Below are 15207 nucleotides of genomic sequence, written 5' to 3' on the forward strand. Positions count from 1 at the left end.
GTAACATAACTGAACTGAGGAATCTCGGCGGGAGGTCCGGATAAATTATACAACAATCTGTGTTCTCCCTTGTTTAATTTAAAGCTGTTTTCAAGGCTATTGCTGGGTTCAACATCACAGAAAATGGTTCGCCCATAGAGGTCAAGCACATATTGACAAACTTCAGGAATGGAGAAAAATGGACTGGAAAAAAAATATATAAAAAAGAGGTAAACCTGGAGATAAGCAAACATAAAGCGGCTAGGGAGAATAGAGTCTGTTTGAATGCACTTTGCTATAAAAAAAATTGTCTGGATTTTTTTTTTTTTTTTTTTATATTGTGAACATAAATAGAGCAGCAGTTGCTCTATCAATGAATAGACAACTGAAAAGTAAAGGGATTTTATCAGACTCTGTACTCACACAAAAGGTTTATTTATTCTTCAAGGCACCCCGTTCTTTTATTATGAGAGTTTAGCACCGTTTTGAATATTGTTTTTGTAAGCATTTAGCTGTTAATGAAGTTGTTTCACGATTTGATTTACTTTAATCCTCCCTAATACTTCAGAATGAAAACAATACTGTTTCTTTATTGTCTTGACCTCATATTCATGTTTATTCTGGCTAACCATGATTAGACAAAAACTAATTTATCCTTAGTGTCACAAGATCCTTCAGAAATCATTCTCATATGCTCATTTGGTGCTTAAATACATTTCTTATTATTATTGATGTTGGACTGTAACAAATCAGCTGCTGCCTTAACGAATCACCAAAATTCAGTTCAACTTAAAAAGTTGAAATCACGCACGCTGCCACAATTTACTGATCGTATTCATTTTTTTAAGTCAATAAATTGTGCTGCTTATTTTTTGTGAATCTGCCTTTTTTCAGAATTCTTTGATAATTAGAAAGTTCAAAAGAACAGTAGTTATTTAATTGCTTGTTTACTTATTAGATTGCAAATGTCTTTACCGTCACTTTTAACCAGTTTATTGCATACTTGCTAAATAAAAGTATGTTTGTGTGTGTGTGTGTGTGTGTATAGATAATTGTAGATAGGTATAACTGTATACTAACAATATTGTTTCTTCTATTGTTATCTTGACCTCAAAATAATGTTTGATTTGGCTATTTAAGATCAGACAAAAGCTAATTTAAAGATATCGTTTATTCAAAAATGTATCCATTTTCTCATTGAAACCTTTTCCCACTTTGCTTAACTGTGTTATGTGCAAAAAAAAAAGCAGCTTGTACATTCTGCTAAATATTTTCTTGGGGGTTTATAGCAATTTTTAAAAAACAGAATTCTCTCTTTTTTTTTTTTTGGATGAACTTTCCACTTAACAGTCAGACAGGTGTAGGTCTACCAAAAAATGTTAACGTCGGTGACAAACATTTCAGGTCAACTGATTTTCCATTTCTTTTCGCTCATTCTGTTATTCTTCTCTCCGCCCGTTGAAGTAGTTCTCTTTCCTTTCCTAACATGCTCTTTGACACTCTGTCTCTCAATCGCTCCGTCTTCTCTCTCTCTGTGTGTCTCTCCTCAGTGTCATTGTGTCAGGTAGTGACAGAAAGACTCACCCACCCCGAATCTCCTCATGTCAGCTCTTATTCCCTCACAGCTCATCGCCCGCGCGCTGTCACACCAGTTGTTCTCACCCCTCCAGCGCAATTCGCCAGAGCTGATCATACCTCACCCAATCAACAGGCCACAGCTTCTGATCTAACCTGCTGCCCCGAGCCTGTTTTCTCCTGACAGGCAGACATTGGCCTTTGACCTCTGGAAGAAGGGAGCTCAATTGCTCTTTTTGTGCTGTGGCGGTAAAGAAAGACAGAAGTTCGTGGAGGAGTGATGTGGGTTGCAGAGTGATGACATGGTTCTTGTCCCTCTGTCGAGGGGTTCACACTGATGTTAGACGCTCAGTGTTTTCTCTTTAATAAAAGGAAAAAGACATATATTACATCAGAGAGGAAAGATATGTATAGGTTAGGTATAAAAAGAGCAGTGGCTATTTTGAGTCAAAATAGCAGCATTTTTAGTGATATGCTTTTAAGACTAAGTGCAACATTATGTTAAAATAGCATGGTTTTCTGTTATGTATATTACTTAACGTAAATAGTGGAAGTTATATGCACCTCAGCATTGTAAAACAGTACGCAATAATAATAGCTAATTGACTGTGAATCTTAATTCAAATTATTAAATGGATGCCAACGTATAGGGACAATATGTCCTCCCTGCATCTAACCTAACTAATCTCTACTAGCCCAAGCAGAGGTCAGTTAAACAGCCTCGGCCAACAACGCAGGCTGTTTGCATTTGCGAAATGGTACATTGTTACTGTTTATAAACAAGTGACATTTTTTCAAAGGTTTTTGAAATATTAGCCCAAACACAGGCTTATCACCCTGTTAGTTGCTGTGGGTGACTTGCTATCTAATAAGCTATGGTGAGCCGGGTAACATTTTCGCTCATCGAAAAGTACATTGGATATCATTGTCATTCTTGTCATGATTTATTAGTATTCAGAATCATCTGTGTTAAAGAGAAAGAATCATTTCGTCTGATGTTTAATGTGAATAAAATAGCCTTGATAGCCTTCTTGCACACAACTACTGAAGACTCCTGTGTGTTTAGGGAGAAAGGAAGAAGTGGACCAAACCTCTCCGCTCAAAGTCATATGTTCTTTAAAGCCTGAATATGTGTTTTCTTAGCATTGATCAGAATGGAAAGCATATATAATAGATACTTCTCACCTAAACAAAATTCTGCGTGATCAGCACTAAGAGGAAGCTGATGTGAAAGTGTTTCCACACACATGTATTGTGTTTGTGTGTGGAGGTATGGCGCCCGCCCTGGAGCAGATACTGAGCACACAGGTGGATGGCACACGGGGGAAATTCTCCGCCATGAGGAAGAATTTATAGAACCTCGCTGAAACCTGATAAACTTACATTCCCATAACATATCCACTCTTCTGCGTGTGTGTGTGTGTGTGTGAACTCATGGATCCAATGCTTCACAATTTACCCCAAGGTCTTACAGTGACCTTTCCTCCAACCTGTCTCTTTCTTTAATCTGGTACCACTCCAAATTTAACTGCTTTGTTGACTTTTCGATCCATAATACCACATGTACTATGTCTGTGTTTTGCGAAACGCCTCACTGTCTTGCTCGTGGAGTGCGGCCTCTGAATTACATTCTACAGCCCCGCGCTGTACACATGGATGCACAGATACGGATAAACCCACATCTTTATGTCTGCTAAGCTTACGTTCACCATTAAGATAAATGTCACTGTGGCAGGGTAATCCTCTTCCGTCAGCCCGTCCCTATGCATGCATTAGAAGAATGATTGACAGGTCATTGCTAAGTGTGTAGATTCTCAGCAGGATGTCCAGCAGGAACATTAAGCTGTTGGTTCAAGCATGCAACCTCACTGCACAGCACAAATCTTGTACAATAGCTGCTACAGTATGCCCATGTGTTCTTTAAACAGGGTTGTAGAAGAATGATTTAGCCTATTTAAATTGTTTTTTGAAAATTAGCCAGCGGTGAACGAAGCATGCTAGTGAAAACTAGATTTTAAAAATTCATAAATTATAGAAAAAATATTAGTGTTGTTTGCCATTTAGGCTGGTACCAGCTTGCTTGTCATTTCATGCAAAATGATTCTCATCAATGTGTCTCATTTCTTTATTTTATTTATTTATAATTTATGCTTGCTAAAGCTGCAAAAGAAGATTAATATTACAGCAGTTATACTACAGATTTGAGATTTTTCATAATAATATATATACAACACAATTAAAATATTTCTGATTTAATTAAAAAAAAAGCATGCTTATTGATAAAGTTGTGAAAAACGTTTAAGAAATTATAAAATTGGTTTATACTACATGTATGTGTGGTATGTGCTGCTATCTCTGGTTTTACTAAAAGTAAAACCAAAAGCATAGTTACTAGTTAACTATCGTCAGGCTACTTTTCATAAAGGATATGAATCAGCCAAAAGAAATGGAAAGAATAGTTTTTAAATCAGTGTATATTTTTTAATCAAATAATGGGTTAATCATGTGGTCAGAAAATAGAAGTTAGATTAAAATACAGCTGACAAATTACTAAAATTACTAAAGGGCATCAGAGCAATGTGAGCGTGACTTAATTAATATTCATAAGAGATTCTTTCACCATAGTAGGATTCATAATATCGCTGCAGGCCAGATGAACATTTTGTTTAGAACATTTTTTTTTTTTTATCGCAACGCATGGCACTTGCTTACTTTGGTTTAAACGGCGAAACAATACTTATATCGCTACGAATACTTCTTTTTGCATTATTTATGCGACAGTCACGTAAACTAATTAACATTAATGAGCATGGACCTGGACCAATTTATCACATTATACCACAAACAGGAACTAGGCTATTTATCTGCTGCAGATATTGATCAGGTCTTGTTATGGCTACGGAGTTGAGACAGGGATAATCAATAGCGCTGAAACCAGAAGCTTCGCAATGATTTTTATGCAGTGCTTGTTGAAATAAAGGAAGGGGAAACTACGTACAATAACGGTAAACTGCTGATAAGCTGACAGATTGTTTGTGGTACTGCGCGTCACTCGTTAATAAATCTGATTTCCTTAGTGCGGACGTTGTGTTCAAACAACGAAGAAGACCGAAGAACAAGGAGGTAAGTGTTTGAGCATACAGGGTTGTGGGATACATGTATTTATCTTTATTTGCAATGTGGGCCGAAGCGCATCAATATACACATATTGGCATCTGAAAATACTATTGCTCCTTTTACACACACATATATATATATATATATATATATATATATATATATATATATATATATATATATATATATATATATATATATATATATATCATCTTTTTCACCAAAACTACCTCTATGCCCAGTGCAGACACTCACACAGACTCACACACATCAGGTTTGATGGATGAGGAAATGATGTTTAGCTATAAACAAATTTCGGGAGGAGCACGCACTGATAATTAACGCTGCTGGCTTCTCGTTTCCTAATCACGCAATTATCCAACCAGAGCAAGAGAAGCCTACTATAAATTCGCACAAGCTTCTTACCTCGATATCTCGTTTCCGAGCATGGTATCCAGCATGTCCGAACAAGACCAATCGCCAGAAACCTACGAAATCGAGGACACCGAGCCCTCCACGACTCCGCTGAGCAAGCACGCTAACGCCCGCCGAACTTCAAACGAGCGCGCGGCCGCCCAGAGGCAGAAAACTAACGCGAGTGACTATCCTTTCGCCAACGCGATTAAGATCACGTCGCCTCCACCTGCCAGACGTCCTCAAGCTTCCCAGCTTCTCCCTACCGTGCAGCCTTTTCTTCCGCTCCGTCCGCAACAAAATGGACAATTCGGCTTTGCGTCAAGCACTCGCAAACGCGAACATTCCGTTCTCCGCCGCGCTAACAAAGCCGAGCTTCTCTCGCTGTACTCGACTTATCAAACAGGCGCAGCTTCGCCAAACATTTCTCCTCCAGCCAAAAGAAAGGAAACAACTAGAAGAAGCCGTAATTCTCCCAGGGAAGACCGAGAAGTCAGCATCTGCACCGTGTTAAGCCTCCGCCCACCAGGAGGCGGCAGAAGGCTCCCAGCTACTGCTAGCAAAGCCCAGGACCCAAACACCAGCAGCTCTTCCTCCAGTTTCCAGCAAACAACCCACGCAGCAAGCACCACGGCTCCAGCCCCACAAGCCATCAGCCTAGCCTGTACCCACTCTGTTCATTGGATCAGTTGAACCCACACCAACAGTACTCTGCCCAAGTCTCTCCCGACCATGCCTGGCAACCAGCCCCCAATCCACTGTCCGTTATTTACCAGCCTCAAGTTTCTCCTATTCCTCCAGGACCTAACTCGTCCATTTCTGTTCCCACAGCCCAGCCAGCCATAGGTGCCAGCACAGGCACACAGATGCCTCCACTGACGATCCCAGCCGTACCACCTCCTATTCCTCCTCCCCTCCCCTATTTTTCTGCTACCAGTCTGAACCCAGGTTCAAGACCCCCCCCACCATCTTCACACACCTATTCTTCTTTACCTCCCTATCTTTTCCACTCTTTTCCCCTAGATCCCCCTGCCATAGCCGCCGTGAGCTCCAACCCACCCCCACAAGTAGCTCCCATGAGTTACCCCCCCGCCAACTCTCCCATCGCCCACCTCCCTTTCTCAGTATCCACTGCTAACCCTCTTCCTATGCCCTCAAATGCCGCCGCCGACCCCCCCCCCGTCCCCAATTCCATCAAAGCACAGATCCTTGCAGAAATCCAGGATGCTGGCACCAGAAGCGGAACCCTATGCAACCCAGGTGCTTCTCTTTTCACAACTAATATCCCAGCGAACCATCCTTTAAGGTCCCTCCTCGAAGCCTCCCTCGACTCAATCCTACAAGCAGTTTCTCACAGAACCCTGCAATCTTACCTGACCGCTTGGAAATGCTTTAAATCTTTCCAGGCAAGGTATAACCTCCAATTCCCTGATTTTTCCCTGCTATCCATCACTTCTTTCATCTCCTTTCTTAACACCTCAAAAAACCTGCAAGTCAGTTCTATTAAGGGCTACTTGAGTGGTATCCAGTTTTTCCATAAACTCATCCACGGCATCGCCTCACCTCAAATAACCAATGCTCAGACTTCACTTTTAATCAAGGGCATCCAAAGAAGGCATCCCTCGATCCGACTCAAGGATGCCCATCACCTCGAAATTCTCTCAAAATGCATATCCACCCTCCGCAGAGGCTACTCTTCTATCCATACTGCTCGCACTCTCGATGCAATGTTCATTCTGGCCTTTTCGGTTTCCTCAGATGTTCAGAATTTACAGTCAACTCCAGATTCGACCCAAATATTCACCCCACTATTTCCGACCTATCTATCGTAGACCACGAAAACCGTATCCTTTTTCATCAAACAAAGTAAAACGGACCAGACCAAAAATGGGCATTTCATATATATTTTTAACCTCCAAACTCCTACTTTTCCCCTTCAAACACTTCTAGCTTTCCTCCAATACAGGAAATCCCAAACTAAAACTCCACTCGACCCTCTGTTCACAGATGATTCCAACCACCCCGTATCTCGATTCTGGTTCCAAAAGCACCTCAAATCAGTCCTATCTTACTCCGAATCCCATCAAAAAATTTCTCCACACATTCCTTCAGAATAGGGGCAGCCACCACTGCAGCAGAGAAAGGTCTCTCCCAACAGCAAATCCAAACCCTCGGCCGCTGGTCTTCTAACGCATACAAAAGCTACATTCGTTCAGACCAGTCACTCATCAAAAAAGCCCTCCAGACCCTAACCAGTCCCAACAGAACTCCAAACCTACCACCCCGCAGGATCACCCAAGGCACGTCATCACTCCTTCTACAACGGCCAGCTCTCGCTGTATCGACCAAATACAAAATCCGCCACCGCAGCGGCCACACCAAGCAGGAACATCGCACCCACCGCCCTGGACGGCTCCCGCTATAAACAGCCATATTCAAAATCTGCCACCACAGTGGACATACCAAGCAGGAACATTGCACCCACCGCCCTGGTCAGCTCCCGCTATAGACGTTCGTATACAAAATCTGCCACAGGAGTGGCAATGCCAAGCAGGAGCATCGCATCCACCGCCGTGGACCGCTCCCGCAGCAAACGACCATATACAAAATTCGCCACTGCAGTGGCCAGCTCAAGCAGGAGCATCGCACCCACCGCCATGGACCACTCCGCTATAGACGTTCGTATACAAAATCTGCCACAGGAGTGGCAATGCCAAGCAGGAGCATCGCATCCACCGCCGTGGACCGCTCCCGCAGCAAATGACCATATACAAAATTCGCCACTGCAGTGGCCAGCTCAAGCAGGAGCATCGCACCCACCGCCATGGACCACTCCGCCGTAGATGACCCTATACAAACCTGCCACCGCAGTGGCCAACACAAGCAGGAGCACTGCACCCACCGCCGTGGACCGCTCCGCCGTAGATGACGGTATACAAACTTGCCACCGCAGTGGCCAACACAGGCTGGAGCATTGCACCCACTGTCGTGGACCGCTCCGCTGTAGATCATGGTATACAAACCTGCCACCGCGGTGGCCAACACAGGCAGGAGCATTGCACCCACCGCCGTGGACCGCTCCCGCGCCGTGCACAATAGCACACAAAACCTGCCACCACAGTGGCCAACACAGACAGGAGCATTGCACCCACCGCCGTGGACCGCTCCGCTGTACACGTCAATATACAAACCCGCCACCGCGGTGGCCAACACAGGCAGGAGCATTGCACCCACTGCCGTGGACTGCTCCGCTGTAGATGACGGTATACAAAACCTGCCACCGCAGTGGCCAACACAGGCAGGAGCATTGCACCCACCGCCGTGGACCGCTCCCGCCGTAGATGACGACATACAAAACCGCCACCGCGGTGCCAACACAGGCAGGAGCATTGCACCCACTGCTGTGGACCGCTCCCCGCCGTAGATGATGGTATACAAACCCGCCACCGCGGTGGCCAACACAGGCAGGAGCATTGCACCCACCGCCGTGGACCGCTCCCGCCGTGGATGACGGTATACAAACTTGCCACCGCGGTGGCCAACGCGCAGGCAGGAGCATTGCACCCACCGCCGTGGTCCACTCCGCCAGAGACGCACACTTGCACCCACTGCTTCTAGCAGCAGACCGCAAAGCCGGAGCTCTGCACCCACCGCCGTGGGCAGCTCCCGCCAGAGACGGTCATTCACACAAGCTGCTATTACAGTGGACTGCTCTGGCCGGAGCCCTGCACCCACCGCCGTGGACCGCTCCGCTAGAGACGCACACTCGCACCCACTGCTTCTAGCAGCAGACCGCAAAAGTCGGAGCTTTGCACCCACCGCCGTGGACAGCTCCCGCCAGCGACGGTCGTTCACACATGCTGCTATTACAGTGGACTGCTCTAAGCCGAGCTCTGCACCCACCGCCGTGGACCGCTCCGCTAGAGACGCACACTCGCACCCACTGCTTTTAGCAGCAGACCGCAAAAGCCGGAGCTTTGCACCCACCGCCGTGGACAGCTCCCGCCAGCGACGGTCGTTCACACATGCTGTTATTACAGTGGACTGCTCTAGCCGGAGTACTGCACCCACCGCCGTGGACCACTCCCACTAGAGACGCTCACACGCACCCACTGCCTTCAGCAGCAGACTGCAAGCAGGAGCATTGCACCCACCGCCGTGGACCGCTCCCGCTGTACATGACAACATACAAACCCGCCACCGCTGCGGCCAACACAGGCAGGAGCATTGCACCCACCGCCGTGGACCGCTCCCGCCGTATACGACAATATACAAACCCGCCACCGCGGTGGCCAACACAGGTAGGAGACATTGCACCCACCGCCGTGGACCGCTCCGCTGTACCACGACAATATACAAACCCGCCACCGCAGTGGCCAACACAGGCAGGAGCATTGCACCACCGCTGTGGACCGCTCCACTGTAAATGACATTATACAAAACCTGCCACCGCAGTGGCCAACACAGGCAGGAGCATTGCACCCACCGCCGTGGACCGCTCCGCCGTGATGATGGTATACAAAACCGCGCCACCGCAGTGGCCAACACAGGCAGGAGCATTGCACCCACCGCCGTGGACCGCTCCGCCCGTAGATGATGGTATACAAAACTTGCCACCGCAGTGGCCAACACAGGCAGGAGCATTGCACCCACCGCCGTGGACCGCTCCCGCCAGAGACGACACTCGCACCCACTGCTTCTAGCAGCAGACCGCAAAAGCCGGAGCTTTGCACCCACCGCCGTGGACAGCTCCCGCCAGCGACGGTCGTTCACACATGCTGCTATTACAGTGGACTGCTCTAAGCCGAGCATTGCACCCACCGCCGTGGACCGCTCCCGCTAGAGACGCTCACTCGCACCCACTGCTTCTAGCAGCAGACCGCAAAAGTCGGAGCTTTGCACCCACCGCCGTGGACAGCTCCGCCAGCGACGGTCGTTCACACATGCTGCTATTACAGTGGACCGCTCTAAGCTGGAGCATTGCACCCACCGCCGTGGACCGCTCCCGCTAGAGAGCGCTCACATTCGCACCCACTGCTTTAGCAGCAGACCGCAAAAGCCGGAGCTTTGCACCCACCGCCGTGGACAGCTCCCGCCAGAGACGGTCGTCACACATGCTGCCATTACAGTGGACCGCTCTAAGCCGAGCACAGCACCCACCGCCGTGGACCGCTCCCCGCAAGAGACGCTCACATGCACCCACTGCTTTTAGCAGCAGACCGCAAAAAGCCGGAGCTCTGCACCCACCGCCGTGGACAGCTCCTGCCAGAGACGGTCGTTCACATATGCTGCTATTACAGTGGACCGCCAAGCCGGAGCCCTGCACCCACCGCCGTGGACCGCTCCTGTAAGAGACGCCACTTGCACCCACTGCCTTTAGCAGCAGACCACAAAAGCCGGAGCTTTGCACCCACCGCCGTGGACAGCTCCCGCCGGAGACGGTCGTTCACACATGCTGCTAATACAGTGGACCGCTCTAGCCGGAGTACTGCACCCACCGCCGTGGACCACTCCCGCTAGAGACGCTCACAACATTTTCATGCCCACTCTCCTACACCTACATAATATCATCCTAATACCATTCCAATTTCAACTAACATATCCATGCTCTTCCTCCTTTCTAGCTAAGCCAGTAGCTTTTTTGGGGGCAGCTTACACGTGTTTTCGGCTGCTGTCTTAATTGGCTTTTTGGGGGCACTCAGGATCGGGTCGGACACGAGTCCTGTCCGCTTTCACGGACAAGAGGAAAAACTCTGGACTCGGTAGTCCACCTAGTTCCGAGCCCTCTCCCTGACAGCTCGCCAAACACGCTTACTTTTTACCGTTACTATGATTAATTATACGTAAGTGCGAACTCGTGAAATGATGTTTAGCTATAAACAAATTTCGGGAGGAGCACGCACTGATAATTAACGCGGCTGGCTTCTCGTTTCCTAATCACGCAATTATCCAACCAGAGCAAGAGAAGCCTACTATAAATTCGCACAAGCTTCTTACCTCGATATCTCGTTTCCGAGCATCCCTCCACCACCCCAATCTCCATTCCTCCTATTTCTACTATCCCCTCTCGGGGCACTCAGGGATCGGGTCGGACACCGAGTCCTGTCCGCTTTCACGGACAAGAGGAAAAACTCTGGACTCGGTAGTCCACCTAGTTCCGAGCCCTCTCCCTGACAGCTCGCCAAACACGCTTACTTTTTACCGTTACTATGATTAATTATACGTAAGTGCGAACTCGTGAAATAGATGGCAAATTGCTGTGTCCACTCTGATGGATGACATCATTTGGCCAATGTGCTGATCATGTATGCCTAAAAGTTGAGTCCCCTTTTTTCCTTCTCGCTTTGTTTACCATTGATTTTCCCCGGGCTCGTTATGCTTCCTTTCCCTTTGAATCTAATTCACGGAGAGGACCACACGTTGAGACCCCGTCTCTACCCATCAGCCGCTGCTCCACGCCATCCATCTCTATCTGAAGAGTGCTGGGCACGATAAATAAAAATTCCCCCTGACACACACCTGTCATTTCTCCTAAACGGTCTTCGTTCTTTGCATATGATCCGATGTCCTCCATCCTGTTCATTTCACTGGGGCGATGCGAGTGTTTATTTGGTGCCATTAGTTTCCGTGTGTAATGCGACAGCAGTAGGGGATCCGGTGAGAGACGTTTCCGTATTCTTATAGGCCTATATTTAAACTGGCATTATCATTACAACTATAAAATGTGCATTCGTTCTTTCCCAGCTTAAAAAGGATAACTGAGCTCTGCTTGCTTTTGTGTCAGCGTCTTATGAGAGTTTGTGGCAGTCATGCGTTCATATATTCATATGGGTGCCAAGCGATGGGGACAGCCGCTGATTGATGGAGAACAGACTGTCGAGGTGGCCAGGTTTATGAGCCACGCTGCATTTGAATATTGAGCGCGTGTCTGTGTCACCCACCCCATATTGTGAATTATTTGACAATGCATTATGTTCAAAACCTGTCACATAAAAATATAAGCCAGTGCTCCCTAGTGTGAAAAAATTATGGTATGAAGAATGCCCTTATAGACCTGAACTGGGGTACCACTCCACGCTTATAAGCATTCAAATACAAATAAGGTGCTGGTGAAATATATATAAAAATAATCTACAGTTCTATAATTATAATGTAAACTATTATACATATTTGGAAATAATGACGTTGCTTTAAAACAAAAAATATCTGGATATTTTACGCTTTTCCGTAACATTTTAGCTTCAACATCTACTAAGTTAGTTGGGCCATGTTTTCAGGGTTAACTGAGATATATATATATATATATATATATATATATATATATATATATATATATATACACACACACAAACAAAAGCAACAAAAACACAAAATTACGAAAACTTTACCATAAAATTAATATGTAAAATATAAACATTTAAAACTATTAAAAATGAATACAACTATAATAGTAATCTCAGTGATACTAAACTAACACTGATACAAAAGACCTGTTGAGTGAGTAGCACATAATACATAAAAATAAATTACTATCACATAATCACATAATCAATAAAAATGCATTTAAAATAAATTAAATTAAAATAAAATAGAAATATTAATTTTATAAATGAATAAAATGATCTAAAAATGTGTTAAAATACATTAAAATGTCAAATTTCGCTTTAGCTGTAAAGTAGGGTTTAGTTGATATGTCCTTTAAAAAAAAACTTTCCAAAGATAAAAACACACAACTTGAACTTTATATATATATATATATATATATATATATATATATATATAATATAAATTATATATAAAAAATTGGGAGTAATTTTTTTTTATGGCAAGAATATGATGTTAAAGATCATTAAGTAATGTATTCAACAAAATGTTTTTATTTATGTTTTATTGTTATCCTTTCGATTTATTTCATTCTTTTCACTTTTGGGTAACTTTAAATTGTTGACATTTTCAACTTTTTGGTGCCACGTTACTTTCATGCAGCACAGCGCGACAGACACTGAGAGACAATTAGAATGTTCACGGCGCGGTGAGTGTGGAATCAGACAGAGAGAGGCAGAGCAAAGAGATTACTGCTGACGGCTCCTGTGTAGCTCTGTGAAAGCGATCACACCCTGTTACAACGTGTAGGAGGACTTTTGTCACCACAATGAATCAAGGGAGGGAAGGAACACGGCAGAGGCTGGCGAGAGCCACTCTAGTGAGATCAAGAAGCAGCTAATGAGGAATTGTTAGATCCCAAAATTAAAGCCAGGGATGTCTGTTTATACTAGGCCCCCTGACTGAGAGAATTACAGTTTCTCAGCGCAAAAAAAAACAAAACAAAACAAAAAAAGCACGCAAACATTGTTCTTTGAGTTAGAGTGCAGGCTTCCAAGATTCAAAACAACTCTTCAGCAGACTAATCAGACAAAAAAGGAGCAAAAAGGGAGAAAGATGCATTCTGTTACGGGAATCCAGGTTTGTGGAGGAATTTGGTTATTTGCGTGAGGACTAGACAGCTCAGCAGGAGGAGATACACCTCGGGGGTTAACAACTACATGCCCTTTTACAATAATAACACATAACCGTTGTCAGACTGAAGAGGGCTTCTGGAAATTAATTTAGCCGCTCTACAGCTTCTTTACCGAGAGCACGAGTCAATAACATATTCCCTGGAGTCATGTAGCTTTATTTTACATCTGTCAGTCATGTGTAGAGGGTGAAGAGGAGTGGGCATTATTGACCACTTACAGCTTAATGGGCCCCCCAGGCCAACCCTCTCACCCCCCTCTTTCCCTCTCTCGCATGCTCAGATTGATAAAAAGACTGTTTTCAGACTGTTAAGTGAAATAAAATTTCAGAAGCAAACTTAATTCGGTTTGACTTGCTACTCTTTTTACAACGCCCATCTTTTGTACGCTTTAATGTTATGATGTTTAAAACTAGTACTTTTACATTGTATTTAATAATAATAATATTTTGAGTTTATTTAGAGAAAATAATATAGAATTGAGTATTTATCTGCTTTTTGTTTTTGTTATAAAGCCCATTATTATTAATAAATATGCTTTATTGTCCAGAAGAAAAAAAAATCCATCCATAAATTATGCTATGTCCTCATTTAAGGACATCAGGACTCAATTTCTTTAAAAAAAAAAATGAAAGCATTAATGAAAATGCATAGGCAAAGCAATGATTTTTAAAATCATTCTCAACTATGTAATAACAGAATTCTTTGACATACAATTTTTCTTTTCTGCAAAATGTGTGTAAAACGGTCATAAACAGGTCCTCTCACGATAAAATGGATCTATAAACTAAATATAATTTGCATATTAATGTGTTTCTGGGCCAACATATCATGAAAAAGGAAGTGTAATAATGGGAGTAATAATTGACAATATTTTCAGAATAATATAGAATATTTCATAGAATACTGAAATATAATTTCTTTCCCTATTCACTTGTTATTCTGCATAATAAACATGCTTTTAGTGCTGGTGTCCTCATATGAGGACATGCATGAAATCAACATCCGTAACAGAAAGTCGTATTTTGATCTGAAATACCCAAAACAGTTTCCTGAGAGGTTGCTTTAAGACACACAATTTAATTACAAAATATGATCATATTTCAATAACAGTGTCATTAGACATTTTTGAAGGCGAGTAAATGTTCCTGACAGAAATTAATAAAAAATAAAATACATCAAATAAAAAAGCTAACTGCGCCTTTATATCTCATAACTATTTCTATCGCATAAAAATGACACAGTTGTAAGATGTAAACTCAAAGTGCTGAGAAAAATGAAAACTGTCAGATAAAAAGTCATGATTACTTATTTATTTTTATTCCCAATTGTCAAAATAAGCTTCCATAAAAATGTATGTCATTATGTCAAAAGTGTCAAAAAGCGGCTGCCAGATATATGCAAGGTATAAAATGAAGTAAAATAACAGCAGGACATCTCGTCACACATCTGTACAGTACTAAGTTGTTATAATAGGAACTTGCCATTACATAGCCTATTAGATACTTAGCAGCTATTGCAGCTATGCCCGGTCTCCCAGATATTACACATTAATGGGCAATTGTTAATGCTTTCACTCTCAGCTCTCCTTTCATGGCTAACTGCCA

Source organism: Puntigrus tetrazona, chromosome 12 (assembly GCF_018831695.1).
Source record: "Puntigrus tetrazona isolate hp1 chromosome 12, ASM1883169v1, whole genome shotgun sequence".
Lineage (NCBI taxonomy): Eukaryota > Metazoa > Chordata > Actinopteri > Cypriniformes > Cyprinidae > Puntigrus > Puntigrus tetrazona.